We start from the raw sequence: 16,509 nt of genomic DNA on the forward strand, positions 1-16,509 counted from the left end.
TTGTTAAGAATGGATTCGAGAAGGCAAGACTAAATAATAAGTTAAGAGGTCGTTTGACTGTCACTCTCAACCACCGAGATTCCTGTCGAGGAGTCTGGAAATTGTCGCACCCTAAGTCTCCTAGCCTCTTCCATTTGCAGAGCATCTGCACCTCTCCTCACCTCACCTTGACGTCGCTCCATCCAGGATCTAGGAAGTGCGCTCTAGGAAGTGGGATTTTACGTACTTTTTGTAGGTCGTGGACTGAGCCAGGACAGAAGCGCCAGCGGTGGCGGCAGTCGCCGGCGGGGGTGGGGCGCATGCGCGCGGTTGCTAGGCGACGGCAGCCTGGGCGCAGTTGCTCTAACGGCGCTGGGGTTGTGTGTGTAGGCAGCGGCGCCAGAGGAGGAGGAGCACAAGGATGCAGCTGCCACCGCGGCCCCGAGAGGGAGCCGCCGCTGCTCTGTGGCCGCGGGGGCTGAGGGACGGGAATCAGGCCTGGGGGTCGGGTCTCTGAGGGGGCCGGGGGGGGCGGTCCCGCCTGAGCTCTGGCCTAGTATCCCAGAAAGGTACTGGCCGCTGGGCGAGGGCCTCTTCCCCAGTGCCTCCTCTGGCTCCTCCACGTCGATGGTGGTGAAGTTGGCGCCAGGGAGCGCAAGGCACCAGGCTGCCTCCTTTGCACCCAGCTCCTCCTGGGGCGCATCTCTGGCCCCGGCTCACGGACACCTGCGCCGCCATCTCCTCTCGCCCGCTGAGCCCACCCCTGGCGGCGGGCGGGGGAGGGGCTCCCTTTCAAGGGCTTTGTCCAGCAGGGCGACGACGGGGACCATAGGAGAGTAGGGGTGAGTAGTGGCACCGCACTCGCCAGGTGCTGGGACGCCTTTCTGGCCTCCGGGGCTCTGGGAGACGACCAACGCGCTGCTTTCTCCTGCAGAAGCTTCTAACGCCTCTCCTACATCTGCTCTCTGCTCCCTATTTCCTTCGAGGTAGTTTTCCTTCTAAAAATCACCACTCTCTGGTCTCAACCTCGGCATCCAGAAATGAGTGTCTTAGGCCTAGCTTTGCTTCCTAGGTGCTATAAATGCTTATAATTCTACGTACAATCACGCAGCTTGGTCTCTGATTCCGGGATAGACTTTCCCAATACCGTTCTCACCCCTTTTCCCTCGCTCTTGCTCTCCAAAAGCTCAGTCAGACCAGAGGCTTCTTAAGAGGCATTTCTCAGACTGCTGTCTCTCCATGCCTCAAAGCTTGAATGGCAGATGGCCTGGCCCCTTTTTAGTTTTCTTGATACTGCTGTGCTGACAGCTTCTGAAAGCCCTGTGCCTGGCTTCTGACTCCTGACGTATAAAGAAAGAGTTAGAAGTCAGTACTTACATTAAATAATAATAATAAAACAAACTAGCAAACACACACACACCACTTGACTTCCAAAGTGGCATCAAATTTGAAGAGAAGTAGACAGTGACTGATTGATAACAGGGAAACAGGTTTTATGAAATAACTATTCTTCATTCAGAATGACATAACTTCCTTTTTAGTAAATGTGATGAAAACTAAAATGTCCCTAGTAAAAGCAAGGATGTGTTATGATCTATCTGTTCTTCCTGGGCTTTCCTGCAATTGAGAATATTTGCTTCCCAAAAACATGGCCATGAGGGACCTGAAGTGGTGTTTTGGACAGGATGATTAGATGAGGATCTAAAGTTGTAAGGTGCTTTTTTAAAATTAGCAATATTACCTTTGAGTAGTGAAGTTATTTCTTTAAAAGCAAATGGCTGAAAAAAATCACAGTTCACACTTGACCCTTTCTAAAAGTGGAATGAATTTAGATCAACTAGTAATTTTGATTTTAAGGTACTTTGATGCACAATGAAAGATGGATTCCTTGTTTTATTTGGCTCTCTTCCCTCCCTACCAGTTTTTAAGCTATTTCATGTTTCTTTTATTAGAAAAAGGAGAAAGAATTGAAAAAGAAGTGCAGTATTAAAAAAACAAAATTCAGTTTTGGGTAAATGCTTTTAGGCTAAAAGATTTTAAAAAGGATATACATGCCATTTGTGATTAACTTTAGCTAGTGAATCAGTCAAGACTGATAGTTTTAGGTAAAATGTAGCTTTCATGTTGTTTGAGGTTCTTTGGATATGGTTTAAAGCACAGTATAATTCTAGTATCACTACAAAGTAATCTTGGGGCTCAGGGAGTATTTTATGTTGTTGTTGTTGTTGGTGGTGGTGGTGGTGGTGGTGGTGGTGAATTGCCAATTGTCATGCTTCTAGTTGCTAGATTCCAAAGTTAGAGATGTTATATTTTGGAAAAGCTCTTGATCAAGTCAAGTCTGAACTATGAAATAAAATGTACTATGTGGATACTTGCTGTTCATTTCACACACTTTTAGAACCAAGCAGTAATTTGGATCCAATTTAGAATTTGATTTTAGTGAATATGGTTATAATGCTGCCACATACTCAAGAGCATTTACCTAGAGTGTCATAAACACATTGTAAGATAATATTAATAGTTCATTTTACAAGTACAGCAAAGCACTTAGCCAGTGAACTCTGGAAAGAATTAGGTATTTTTTTTAAATTAATTGATTTTCAACACGTTTTCTTTTTCCCTAGCTTCACTGAGTGTCCATTACTATACTAGTTACTATGGAGAATAGTAGAGTAATAGGCCCCAGGAGAAAAATTGCTTACCTGTTGTTGAAAGAAAGAAATATGTATGTGGTCATGGTCAACAGTTGGAACACACTGTAGTACAGAATAAGAAATAAAATAATTATAGGGTAAAATAAGAGCTTTGGAGGCTGGCATTTGTCTAAGAAGGCTTTATAGAGAAAGTCAAACATTATTTGATTCTTTATAGAATTATAGATTTTGTTGGAAGGTGGCAGAGTCAGCATAGAATGAACTGAGGCACTTGATTTTCTAATCTTCCTAAATATTCCTCTCATGGATAAGCCTAAAGGGCACTATCAGTGGCAATTAACTCCTTTGTAGTGGGCATAGTGTTTAATGATAAATTATATATTAAATCAATAAATTAATATTAAATAATTTGTCAAATGTGCATTATAGAAGTCAGACTTCAAATAAACATTCTATTTCTTTAGGCAAGTGAAAATTTTTTCTAAGCAGATATAGCTAGAGTGTTAAGTTCACATATTATCACCTGTATGTTTTCACTATCTCCTAAAGCAGTTATAATCTAAGTATTTTGTATAAGACTTATATGATTATTACAACTTTAGATTAATAGTATTTTCCAAAGACTATTTCTTAATTAGGTAAATTGGGAAATTCTATAAGCAACATTAATTTTGGTCCATGAAGTATATGATAGCTTAGTTTTTAGTACTGCTAACTAGTATTACTATTTCTATTATTTTCTGAAAACAAAGGGAGATATGCCAGAATCCTACAAATTGATATCTGTCGAAGTTCTAATATAATGCTACTAGTAGCATTGTGTTAATAATTGTGTTAATAATTGGCAACTAGCTTCAGTGTTTAAACTGCAATTACAAACCTTTATAAAACTTATTTTAGTTGTTTTCTAACAACTTTCTGCTGTGTTGAGAATTAGTTACATGAGTTCTTGGTTTTAGTCAACCACTGTAAGTTGCTGTTTGTATATAAAAAAATAACAATAAGAAAGTGTGCTATAATTATTATGTCAAAAGAGAGATATGCCCCCCAACAGAAAGTCAAAGAATTTTTGAGTTAATTTACAGATTTACTCTAGGGAACAATATTCCAAAACTTGAAAAATGTTTGAGACTTCTATACACCATCTTATACCTTTCATGTAGTATCTTTGCTGCTAGCAATAGTCTTCTTTGATTATAGTTATTACTAATGAGTGTTAATTCACAGTAGATAATAGTTTTGACAAATATAATTGTTGTTTTGAGCATCCTCTGCTTAGAATGTCAGCTATTAGCTAAATAAATAAGTTATTCAAGAACAGAATAGTCCGCACAGACATACCAAATGAATATTGGATCATTGGAAATTAACTAATTAGTGTCCTTTGCTAAGCAAGCGTTGCACATTTCTGTCCTTAGTTGATTAGGTTGGTATCAATAGGGTAATTTTTTGGAAAGAAAACTGGTGAATTTAAATGTTGGGGAAACTGCTGCGAAAATTAAAATTAGTTTGTATGTCATGTTCTATGTACTATGATGATTTAAGGCAGGTAAACATCTTAGGTAAACTGCTAAATCTCAGTGGTGGCTGCATGTGAAATAGGGTAAAGAATTGTCAGTTTCTATTACTATATACTAGAAATATCTCAATATATGTGTCATATTTGAGTCTGGAGGTAGAGCAGCATTACACTGAGTACCAAAGATGTATCCATAAGTTATAATTTTATTTAAATATGTAGTTTTAAAAGTGTCATATTTTTTCAAATATTTTTTCAATATTTATTTTTGAAAGAGAGTGCGAGCAAGGGAGGGGCAGAGGGTGAGGGAGACACAGAATCTGAAGCAGGCTCCAGGCTCTGAGCTGTCAGCACAGAGCCTGACACAGGGCTCAAACCCATGCATGGTGAGAACATGACCTGAGCCGAAGTCGGATGCCTAACTCACTGAGCCACCCAGGCACCCCTTTTTAATATTTTTTAATGTTTATTTATTTTTGAGAGAGAGAGAGAGAGAGAGAGAGAGAGAGAGAGAGAGAGAATGAGTGGGGGAGGGGCAGAGAGAGAGGGGGAGACACAGAATCTGAAGCAGGCTCCAGGCTTGGAGCTGTCAGCACAGAGCCTGATGCAGGGCTCAAACTCACGAACCTGGAGATCATGACCTAAGCCGAAGTTGGATGCTTAACCAACTGAGCCACCCAGGCACCCCAAAAGTGTTATTATATTCTTAAGTATGATAGTTATTATGTCAATGGATTGAAAAAATTCCCAGATGAGCACATCTCTGGATTTTATCATGGAAGCTTATGGGAATCTTTTCCACAAAGTGAAAAATACTAACAGCGAATTCAATGCAGGAAGAAAAGTGGAGAGTAGAATTCTTTCTTAAAGAATGGTACCTACAAACAAAATAAAACAAAACATTCATATATAAGTTATAAAGTAATATTCACAAGAACTTACACACAATTGTTGCTTTCTTAATATCACATCTTATATTATAAATTGTTAACTGTCTTTGGACTGTTGGCACCCAAAAGTTCCCCTGTGGTCTGATTCATTCCTTTTTTCCTAATAACAAATGCACCTCAGGTATTTGATGGTGAGATTTCATTACTGAAATGCAAGCTTTTTGTAGTAGCTTTTAAAATGCGATATATATTAACTGGAAACCTGAAGTTGAATTTTGAAATGATTCATAATGAGGAAAATGGATATTTTTAAACAGTCTTCACTAAAGCTATTGTACATTAAGTTGTTAGTATCTCCATAACCTTTCAAATCCCTAAACTATATAGTTAGCTCATTATGTTCACTTTCTGTACCTCATTTCCACTTTTCCTAACAAATATGGATATTGGTTTGTTCTCACTGGTACTTTTGAGCTACTTCTGTGACCCCCTAAATGAATTTTACAAAATACATTTATATTATTAAAAAAGTTATTTAAGAGGAGCACCTGGGTGACTCAGTCAGTTGAGCATCCAACTTCAGCTCAGGTCAAGATATTGCAGTTGGTGAGTTCAAGCCCCACATCAGGTTTGCCGCTATCAGCACAGAGCCTGCTTCAGATCCTCTGTCCACCCCCTCTCTGCCCCTCCCGTGCTTGTGCTGTCTTAAAATTATATATATATAAATATATATATATATATATATATATATATATATACATATATATATATTTATATATATATAAAGTTATTTAGGAAAGATTTCCTGTTATAGTCAAGAAGCTGAATCCATATCAGATAAACTGCATTTGAAACTGGGTGATTTGACTGGAAGTAGTGACAAGAAGATGACTAAAGCAAATTCTTTGAAAATACTTGTCTAACTTAGGCAATTTTTTTAATTACTAGATTCAAAAATAATTGCTGTTTTTCTTTCAAATTGAAAATCAGTTGATAGGTGTGACATTAGTAGTAAGTTTAATTCCAGAGATCATATATAAGCCATTCTTATTACTTATTAGTTGCTCCTTGACCTTTGATGGGCATTTAATTGTTCTTGTTGAGTTTAATTTCTAAATGTGCACACAGGTCCTTATATTCCTTTTCTCTTCCTGTGTACTTTCAAGGCTATAATTACTGACCAGGTGTTTTTGCTTATTATCAATAGACTTAATTATCATGGGTTGTACTGGTTTTGCTGCCAAATTAGTTTAGATACTTGTGATTCCGTAGAAAAAGAGGAAAAGTAGGGGTATAAGAAAAATGGATATTAGATTTACATATTTAATTTTTTTTCTTAATTTGCAATAACTTCAGTAGGATAGGTATAAAATTGTTGAAGTTTTGAGGCACCTGGGTGGCTTAGTTGGTTAAGTGTCTGACTCTAGATTTTGGTTTAGGTCATGATCTCACAGTTTGTGAATTTGAGCCCCACATTGCCTCCGCTCTGGCAGTGTGGAGCCTGCTTAGGATATAATCTCTCTCTCTCTCTCTCTCTCTCTCTCCCTCCCTCCCTCCCTCCCTCTCCCTCCCTCCCTCTCTGTCCCTCCTCAGCTCACCCTCTCTCTCAAAGTAAATAAAAATAAACTTAAAAAATGGTTGAAGTTTTGTATTTTAGAATATTTTTTATGTACTGCAGTTTTTATGACTTCCTTGTATATGTTGTAACCAGAACTAGGTTAACAAAGTATAAAAAAAGTATAACTCTTAAGGATCTTGCTTTAATAAATATATGAGAATGATTTTTAGTTAGTATATCTATGAATTATATGTAAAGAAATATTTCTAAGGTATTAAAATGTGCCTGGAAGCACGTATTTTCTCTACTATCTTGTTTACACTATTAATTTGCTTAGCAAACTCTTTGTTAATAAGTAATACTAAGGTCAATTTAATCTCAGCCCCTGTTTGAATTATCTCAAATTTTAGATCAGTGGGGTCCAAATGATAGTACAACAAAATTTCCTTAATTCAGTCTCGACTAATCAAAATTTGTTACAGCCTGGATATAATAATTATGCTAAAAAGTATATTGCTGTAGAGTGTCAAACCCATGCTGGTGTTCTCCATGGGAGAAGCAGGCAGAGCCCTACCAGAGGTTAGGAAATGTCAGAGCTTCTTTGCTGGCTGTGAAAGTGTTGCCAGGTGAACTGGGGAGACCCCAGGCCCTGAGGCCTTGATCTAGCCTGTTCTAAAGATGGTGCCAAAGGCTCTTGGTCTTGTCAGGAGAAAGAATTCAAGGACAGACACAACATAGTGGATGATGGACACAGGTGGGAAAGTTTATTAAAGGAAAAGTGCACTCTCAATATGTGAGAGTGGGTGAGCTCGAGAGAGGATGAGAACTGCAACTTGAGGTTTAGGTTTCCATCTTTTCTGCAGTTGTTAACAAGGTAGTGGAATATTCATTACTTGGGGAGGGGATTTTTCTTGGAAGCAGGGTTTCAGGGCTTTTCTTATTTGGTTAGGAGTGGGTCTACTTGTCAGCCATCTTGGGCCTGTCTGGTTTGATACAGCTTCTTGTGGCTTTGTTTTGGAGTGCTGCCAGAATAGTCCTCTGACTTTCCAGATAGCTGGCCATGGCTTCCTCTTTGCTGGCCTCCAGGCCTCCTGTTTGAACCTAATCGCCGCTAACAAAAGCAGTTTGAGTTATTTTTATTGAATTAAAATAAGTGAATTAAGGTAGGAACCACTAACCTTTATGTATTTAAAAATGTCTCTTGGGGTGCCTGGGTGGCTGCCAGTTGGTTGAGAAGCCTACTCTTGATTTCAGCTCAGGTCGTGATCCCAGGGTTGTGGGATCAAGCCCCACATCAGGCTCTGTGTTGACCATGGAGCCTACTTAATATTCATTCTCTTCTCTCTCTCTCTCTCTCTCTCTCTCTCTCTCTCTCTCTCTCTCTCTCTCTCTCTCTCCCTCTCTCCCTCTGCCTCTGTCCCCCCAAAAGAAAAAAAAAGAAAAACACTGTCTACTAAGTACTGTGTTGAGCATATGAGGATTAGTTTATTAATTACATTGGGCTGTTGACAAGAAAAGAGTTTGAACATCAGTTAATAGTGTAAGCAAAATTGGGACAATAGTTATGATGAACTGCTCTCAGATGTTTTAAAAACTGTAGTAGCAATATTATTTGCATATAAATTCTGTGCACTTAAATTCTTATCATTTCTTCAGAGTAAGAAAGTGAAGTAAGTGTGCATTTAAAGTTAACACTCAGTAGTCTTAATATGTTAATGGTGTTCCAACAGCTCTGAAAGTAGTAAAACTTTAGGACCTCCTTTTCTCTAGTTTTGAATTAATAATCATATAATGCATGCATGCATATTGATATAGCTTTGTTCCATTTATGTGATGATACAAAAAGTTGTAAAAACCAGCATTACTGATATCATGGGATGAAATTCTTCTAACAAGAAACCAAAATAAATGTGAAAGTTAACCAAGACAGAGCACAACTACACCTAATGATAGGGTTGCTAGAGGCTTGTTATTTACTACTGATGCTCTTTGGGGAGGGGAAAAACTAGTTCTTTGTTTCATGCCTTTTACAGTAATGATAATTTGCCTCTACTGTGCAACTCATTGCTCTCCACTGATAGATTTTAGGAGTAAGAGCAAAGGAAGCAATAACACAGAGGTTATTAGATCAGCTTGAATAAAAATTTAGCTCCCTGGAATTTTTAACTAATTAGAACTCTCCATCTCCCACCCCCTTTGCTATTATAGATGAGAGGAAAAGAGACTGAGTATTTATGTAACACTTTTCTCATAGCTAAATGTACAATGCAAAATAGGAATTAGTGAACTCTAATTCTTAGTCTTTGCTAACAGGGGGAGCTGAAACTTAGAAAATATTTAAAATCAATTGATTTAGGAAGGAAATTTTTATGTTTGCATTTGAATTTGAATTTTTCTAATCTAGGTAGTCCCAGAGACTCAGTTAACTAAAGGCTATTGAATGAAATATCTTGCTTAATGAATTTTCTAATTAATGATTAATCTAAGTATGCAATGAAACTGAGGCAAGGATGCTTTGCATAAGATGTCTCGAACTTTGTGTACAGTTTTTTGTTGTTGTTGCCCACTGACCCAATTTGTCTGTCTTACTTAAGTTTTTTTTGTTGCAAATAATACTAATTCAAACTAAATGAGAACAAAAGAGTACTTTATATTAAAGATATGAGTGATTCTCAAGGAACCCAAGGGCAGAAAGTATAATCCAGGCACATGAGAAAGTATAACTAGGAATGAGAAGCCGTCAATGGCTAAGGGAGCTTTCCTCTTTCTTTCTCTCCTCCTTTCCCATCCCTGGGGCCTTTGGGTCTCTTGTTTTTCTTTGTTTCTTTCTACCCAAGAGCTCCCAAGTTTTACATTCTAAATTCAGGCAACCAGCAAAGACTGCATTTCTGAATCCCCAATTTCCAATTCTGATTGACCCAGTTTGGACCAGATGTCAGCCCAGGATTTGATTATCTGTGGCTGGGTTCGAAAGATCATGTGGTATAAATATGGTTATTAGGCCCCAAACCTAAGTGAGGGGACATACAGTTCTTACAGAAAGGGAGGTGGTGGGATGAAAAGAACATCAAATGCTGTCTGACATTAAGTATAATCAGAAATAGAGCACATTTGCCTGTGCTTATCTGCTTATCTTCATGCATTAAACAAGAATGAAGGTCAGATAGCATATTATCTAGTCTTATATTAAGGACTATAAACCTAAGGCCCAGAGATATTTTAAAAATTATTGAGGGTCACATGAAACACTGTTACTGGAATCCTAACCTTGTGGTTTCTAGTCTTCCTAACTGCTAATAACCAAGTAAGCAGAGTATCTAATAAAATGTTAACATACTTTAAAAGAGATCTCATAAAATATAAAGTAATCTTGATGAATATTTTTGCCTAAGCAAAGTAAATATAGAGGAAAAGCAACATCATTTTTCCATGTTATTACAACGAAGCAGTAAACATCAGAGGTCTGTGGATAATGGCCATTATTTTCAAAAGTAAATTTTTAGAAGAATATAAAAACATAAAAACAGAGGGTGATTTTGAAGAACAAATTATTGGTCTATATGACTTAATGTTGCTAGGCTTAAAGAAGGAGTCATGTAAATATGATATTTTGGCTACTGGGAAACACAGATTATAAACTGAATCTGTTTTCTCCTTTTGACCTGTGCATTCATTCAGTTTTTATGTATTGAATGTCTGCTATGTGCTGAGCCCTATTTTAGGCACTGAGGATAGAGTGATGAACAGAACAAAGTTCCTGCACTCAGGGAGTTTGCATTGTAGAGACCAATGCAGGCAATGAACAACAAAATAGTAAAGAACATATGATGTCAAATAATGATAAGGGCTATAAAGGCTAATAAACCAAGATAATGGGATAAAGAATTATAAGTGGTGCTACTTTAGGTAACAGTGGTCAAGGAAGGTGTCTCTGATGAGGTGACATTGAACAGAGATTGGAATGAAACAAGGGAACAGGGTATCTGAATATCCAGTAGAAGAGTATTTGAGGCAGAGAGAATAGCAAATGTAAAGGCCTTGAGGTGGGAATCTGCTTGGCCTATTTATGAAACAATAAGGAGGCCAATTTATAGAGCAAGGGAGACAGTGGTAGAAAATGTCAGAGATGTATTCAGAAATCAAATCATGTAGGCCTTTTAGGACAAAATAGGAGTTTTGGATTTTATTCTTTGTATTGCAAAGGCATTGGGAGGTTTGGAGAATAAGAACTTGATTTGATTTATATGTAGAGAATATTCTGGCTGTTGTGTGGAGAATAAACTTCAAGAGGAAAAGAGAAGAAGCAGGGAGACCAGGTAAGAGAACGTTATAGTAACCCAGGTAAGAAAATGCTTGAGTTAAGGTGGTAGTAGTGAGGGAAGTAAAAAGTAGTTATATTCTGAAGGCACATATACACATACATAAATATATATGTATGATTTTTGAAATAATTTTAGATTCATAGGAAGTTGCAATAAATGTCCAGAGAGAGCCTGTATAACTTTCACCTGGCTTCCCTCAATGTTATGGTACATAACTATAGTACAATATCAAAACCCAGAAAATTGGCATTGATCTTATTTAGATTTCCCACTTATAAAAATAGTTATGTATGTATGTGTATATCTACTTTCATGTAATCACCACCACATCAAGATACTTCACTGTACCATCCAAGGCTCTCTCATTCTATTTATAAAGCCACACTCACCTCCTTTGTCCTCTTCCCTTACCTCTTACTTCTAACCTGTTCTCTGTCTCTATAATTATGTTATTTCATGAATGTTGTGTAATGTTCCTCTTCATCCCTTGTAATTTTCTTTGCTCTGAAATGTACTTTAGGGGAAAGTGATTTTTTTTCTTCCAAAGTTTTATTTAAATTCTAGTTAGTTAGCATATAGTGTAATATTCATTTCAAGAGTAGAATTTAGTGATTCATCACTTACATATAATACCCAGTGCTCATCATAACAAGTGCCCTCCTTAGTACCCATCCCTCATTCCCCACTGACCTCCCTCCATCAATCCTCAGTTTGTTCTTTATAGTTAAGAGTCTCTTATGGTTTGCTTCCCTCTCTCTCTTTTTTATGGGAAAGTTATTTATTTATTTATTTATTTATTTATTTATTTAATCAATATATGAAGTTTATTGTCAAATTGGTTTCCATACAACACCCAGTGCTCATCCCAAAAGGTGCCCTCCTCAATACCCATCACCCACCCTTCCCTCCCTCCCACCCCCCATCAACCCTCAGTTTGTTCTCAGTTTTTAAGAGTCTCTTATGCTTTGGCTCTCTTCCACTCTAACCTCTTTTTTTTTTTTTCCTTCCCCTCCTCCATGGGTTTCTGTTAAGTTTCTCAGGATCCACATAAGAGTGAAAATATATGGTATCTGTCTTTCTCTGTATGGCTTATTTCACTTAGCATCACACTCTCCAATTCCATCCATGTTGCTACAAAGGGCCATATTTCATTCTTTCTCATTGCCACATAGTACTCCACTGTGTATATAAACCACAATTTTTTTATCCATTCATCAGTTGATGGACATTTAGGCTCTTTCCATAATTTGGCTATTGTTGAGAGTGCTGCTATAAACATTGGGGTACAAGTGCCCCTAGGCATCAGTACTCCTGTATCCCTTGGGTAAATTCCTAGCAGTGCTATTGCTGGGTCATAGGGTAGGTCTATTTTTAATTTTCTGAGGAACCTCCACACTGCTTTCCAGAGCGGCTGCACCAATTTGCATTCCCACCAACAGTGCAAGAGGGTTCCCGTTTCTCCACATCCTCTCCAGCATCTATAGTCTCCTGATTTGTTCATTTTGGCCACTCTGACTGGCGTGAGGTGCTATCTGAGTGTGGTTTTGATTTGTATTTCCCTGATGAGGAGCAACGTTGAGCATCTTTTCATGTGCCTGTTGGCCATCCGGATATCTTCTTTAGAGAAGTGTCTATTCATGTTTTCTGCCCATTTCTTCACTGGGTTATTTGTTTTTTCGGGTGTGGAGTTTGGTGAGCTCTTTATAGATTTTGGATACTAGCCCTTTGTCCGATATGTCATTTGCAAATATCTTTGTGGGAAAGTAATTTTTAAAAAATCTATGTATATCTATGTATATCTTTTTTTTTTCCCTCTCCATTTGCTTTTAGTCTACACATGTCTTTATGTTTGAAGTAAATTTCTTGTAGACAGCATATACTGGACCATATTGGTTTTATCCACCATGCCAATCTCTGTCTTTTAAGTGGTGGATTTGGACTATTTACATATTAGAATAATTATTGATATGTTAGGGCTGTCTTCCAAATTTTTAAAAGTTTTTTTTAAGTTTATTTATTTATTTTTGAGAGAGAGGAAGAGAGAGAGGCAGAGAGAGAGGGAGACAGAAAATCCGAAGCAGGCTCCGCTCTGTCAGCACAGAGCCTGATGCAGGGCTCTAACTCATGAGTTGTGAGATCATGACCTGAGCCGAAACCAAGAGTTGGTTGTTTAAGCGACTGAGCCACCCAGGCACCTCTCCAATTTTTTTTTTATTGTGGTAAAAACATATGAAACCTACCTTCTTTTTTTTTTAATTTATTTTTGAGCGAGAGAGCTCTAGTGGGGGAGGGGAAGAGAGAGAGGGTGACTGAGAATCGGATGCAGGCTCTGTGCTGACATCAGCAAACCTGATGCAGGGCACCAACTTATGAACCCTGAGATCATAATCTGAGCTGAAGTCAGACGCACAAACAACTGAGCCACCCAGGTACACTGAGACCTACCTTCTTAACATAAATTTAAGTGTTCAGTAGAGTGTTGTTCCACGAGAGATCTCCAGAACTTTTTCATCTTGTGTGACAAACTCTATACCCATTGAATAGTAATTCCCCATTTCTCTCGCCCCAAGCCTTTGGCAAATACTATTCAACTTTCTGTTTCTATAAGCCTGACTACTTTAGATATCTCATATAAGGGGAATTATTCAGTATTTGTCCTTCTGTGACTGACTCCTTTCACTTAATGTAATGTCCTCAAGGTATATATGTTGTTGTGCATGTAATAGCATATCCTTCTTTTTTAAGGCTGAATGATATACAATTGCATATTTCTATCACATTGTCTTTATCCACTCATCTGTCAGTGGACATTTAGGTTGTTTCCACACTTTGTCTATTGTAAATAATGCTGCAGTGAACGTGGGAGTGCAAATATTTCTTGGATATCCTATTTTCAATACCTTTGGATAAATACCCAGGAGTGAGGTTGTTGGATCATGTGGTAGTTTATTTTTTTATTTTTTGGGGGGCTCTAGATACTCTTTTTCCCCCAAGTTTTTTATAATGATTTTTAATGTTTATTTTTAATTTTTTAAGAGAGAGAGAAATCAGGGGAGGGGCAGGGAAAGAGGAGAGAGAGAATCCCAAGCAGGCTCTCTGCTGTCAGCAGAGCCCATGTGGGGATTCAATACCAGGAACTGTGAAATCATGACCTGAGCCGAAATTAAGAGTCAGACGCTCAACCGAGTCACCCAGGCACCTGCCCCAAGTTTTTATTTAAGTTCCAGTTACTTAACATACATTGTAATATTAGTTTCAGGTTTAGAATTTAGTGATTCAGCACTTACTACAACACCAGGTGCTCATCACAAGTGCCCTCCTTAATTCCCATCACCTATTAACCCATCCACCACCCACCTCCCCTCCAGTAACCCTCAGTTTGTTCTCTATAGTTAAGAGTCTGTTTCCTGGTTTGTCTCTCTTATTTTCCCCCATGTTCATCTGTTTTGTTTATTTTTTTAAGGTTATTTATTTTGAGAGAGAGAGAGAGAGAGAGAGAGAGAGAGAGAGAGAGAGAGAGAAGGGCAGTGGCAGAGAGAAAGGGAGAGAGAAAATCTCAAGCAGGCTCCTTGCTGTCAGCCCAGAGCCCAATACTAGGCTCCCTGTCAAGAACAAAGAGAGCTGAATCAAGAGTTGGCCACTTAGCCTACTGAGCCACATGGGCGCCCCCATCTGTTTTGTTTCTTAAATTCCAAATATGAGTGAAATCATATGGTATTTATGTTTCACTGACTGAATTATTTCACTTGGCATAATACTCTCTAGCTCCATCCATGTCATTGCAAAACGCAAGATTTCATTCTATTTTATGGCTGAGTAATATTCCATTGTATATAAATACCACATCTTTAAAAAATTAATTTATTTAAATTCAAGTTAGTTAACATGCAGTGTAGCATTGGTTTCAGTAGAGCCCAGTGATTTGCCACTTACATATAACACATCCAGTGCTCATCCCAACAAGTGCCCTCTTTAATGCCCATCACCCATTCAGCCCATCCCCCCACCCACCTCCCATCCAGCAACTCTCACTTTGTTCTCTGTATTTAAGAGTCTCTTATGGTTTGCCTCCCTTGCTGTTTTTATCTTCGTTTTCCTTCCCTTCCCCTTCTTCATCTGTTCTGTTTCTTAAGTTCCACATATGAGTGAAATTACTTACTCATTTCACTTAGCATAATAACCTCTAGTTCCATCCACGTTGTTGCAGATGTCACTATTTCTTTCTTTCTGATCACCAGGTAATATTCCATTGTGTGTGTGTGTGTGTGTGTGTGTGTGTGTATATATATATATATATATATATATATATATATATATATGCTTATTTATCCATTCATCAATCGATGGACATTTGGACTCTTTTCATAAATTGGTTATTGTTGATAGTGATCCTATAAACATGGGGTGTATATGCCCCTTTAAATGAGCATTTTTGTATCCTTTAGATAAATACCCAGTAGTGCAATTGCAGGAACCTCCATACTGTTTTCTAGAGTGTCTGCACTAGTTTGCATTCCCACCAACAGTGCAAAAGGGTTCCCCTTTCTCTGCATCCTCTCCAATATCTTTTGTTACTGAAGTTGTTAATTTTAGCCATTCTGACCGGTGTGAGGTGATATCTCATTGTGGTATTTCTCTAATGATGAGCAGTGTTGAGCATCTCTTTTTTGTGTGTCTGTTAGCCATCCAGACGTCTTCTTTGCTAAAGTGTCTGTTCATGTCTTCTGCCCATTTCTTCACTGGATTATTTATTTTTGGGGTGCTGAATTTGATAAGTTCTTTACACATTTTTGATGCTAATCCTTTATTTGATATATCATTTACAAATATCTTCTCCCATTCCATTGGTTGCCTTTTAGTTTTTCTGATTGTTTTCTTTGCTGTGCAGAACCTTTTTATCTTGATTAGGTCCCAATAGTTTGTTTTTGCTTTTATTTTCCTTGCCTCTGGAGACATGGCAAGTAAGAAGTTGCTGCAGCCAAGGTCAAAGAGGTTGCTGCCTGTATTCTCCTGTAGGATTTTGATGGTTTCCTGTCTCACATTTAGGTCTTTCATTCATTTTGACTTTATTTTTGTGTATGGTGTAAGAATGTGGTCCAATTTCATTCTTCGGCATGTTGCTGTCCAGTTTTCCCAGCACCATTTGCTGAAGAGACTGTCTTTTTATCCATTGGATATTCTCTCCTGCTTTGTCAAAGATTAGTTTGCCATACATTTGAAGGTAAATTTCTGGGTTCTCAATTCTGTTCCATGAATCTATGGGTCTGTTTTTGTTCCAGTACCATACTGTCTTGATGATTACACCTTTGTAATACAGTTTAAAGTCTGGAATTATATGCTTCCAGCTTTGGTTTTCTTTTTCAACATTACTTTGGCATGGAAAACCCAAAAGACTCCACCAAAAAATCTGCTAGAACTGATATGTGAATTCAGCAAAGTTACAAGATATAAAATCAATGTACAGAAATTGATTGCATTTCTGTACACCAATAATGAATCAGCCGAAAGAGAAATAAATGAATCAACCCCATTTACAAATGCACCAAAACCATAAAATACCTAGAAATAAACCTATCCAAAGAGGTTA

General features: G+C 38.0%; 1 protein-coding gene across 1 annotated transcript in view; it reads left to right on the top strand.

Annotated features, from left to right (window-relative positions):
• Positions 1–611: 611 nt before the first annotated feature.
• ZC3H12B (zinc finger CCCH-type containing 12B) overlaps positions 612–16,509 on the top strand; it is a 440,443-nt gene continuing 424,545 nt past the window's right edge. Inside the window, exon 1 of the mRNA XM_058713919.1 lies at positions 612–821. The gene's annotated coding sequence lies outside the window, so the exon portion shown is untranslated. The remainder of the gene's footprint in view (positions 822–16,509) is intronic.

Source organism: Neofelis nebulosa, chromosome X (assembly GCF_028018385.1).
Source record: "Neofelis nebulosa isolate mNeoNeb1 chromosome X, mNeoNeb1.pri, whole genome shotgun sequence".
Lineage (NCBI taxonomy): Eukaryota > Metazoa > Chordata > Mammalia > Carnivora > Felidae > Neofelis > Neofelis nebulosa.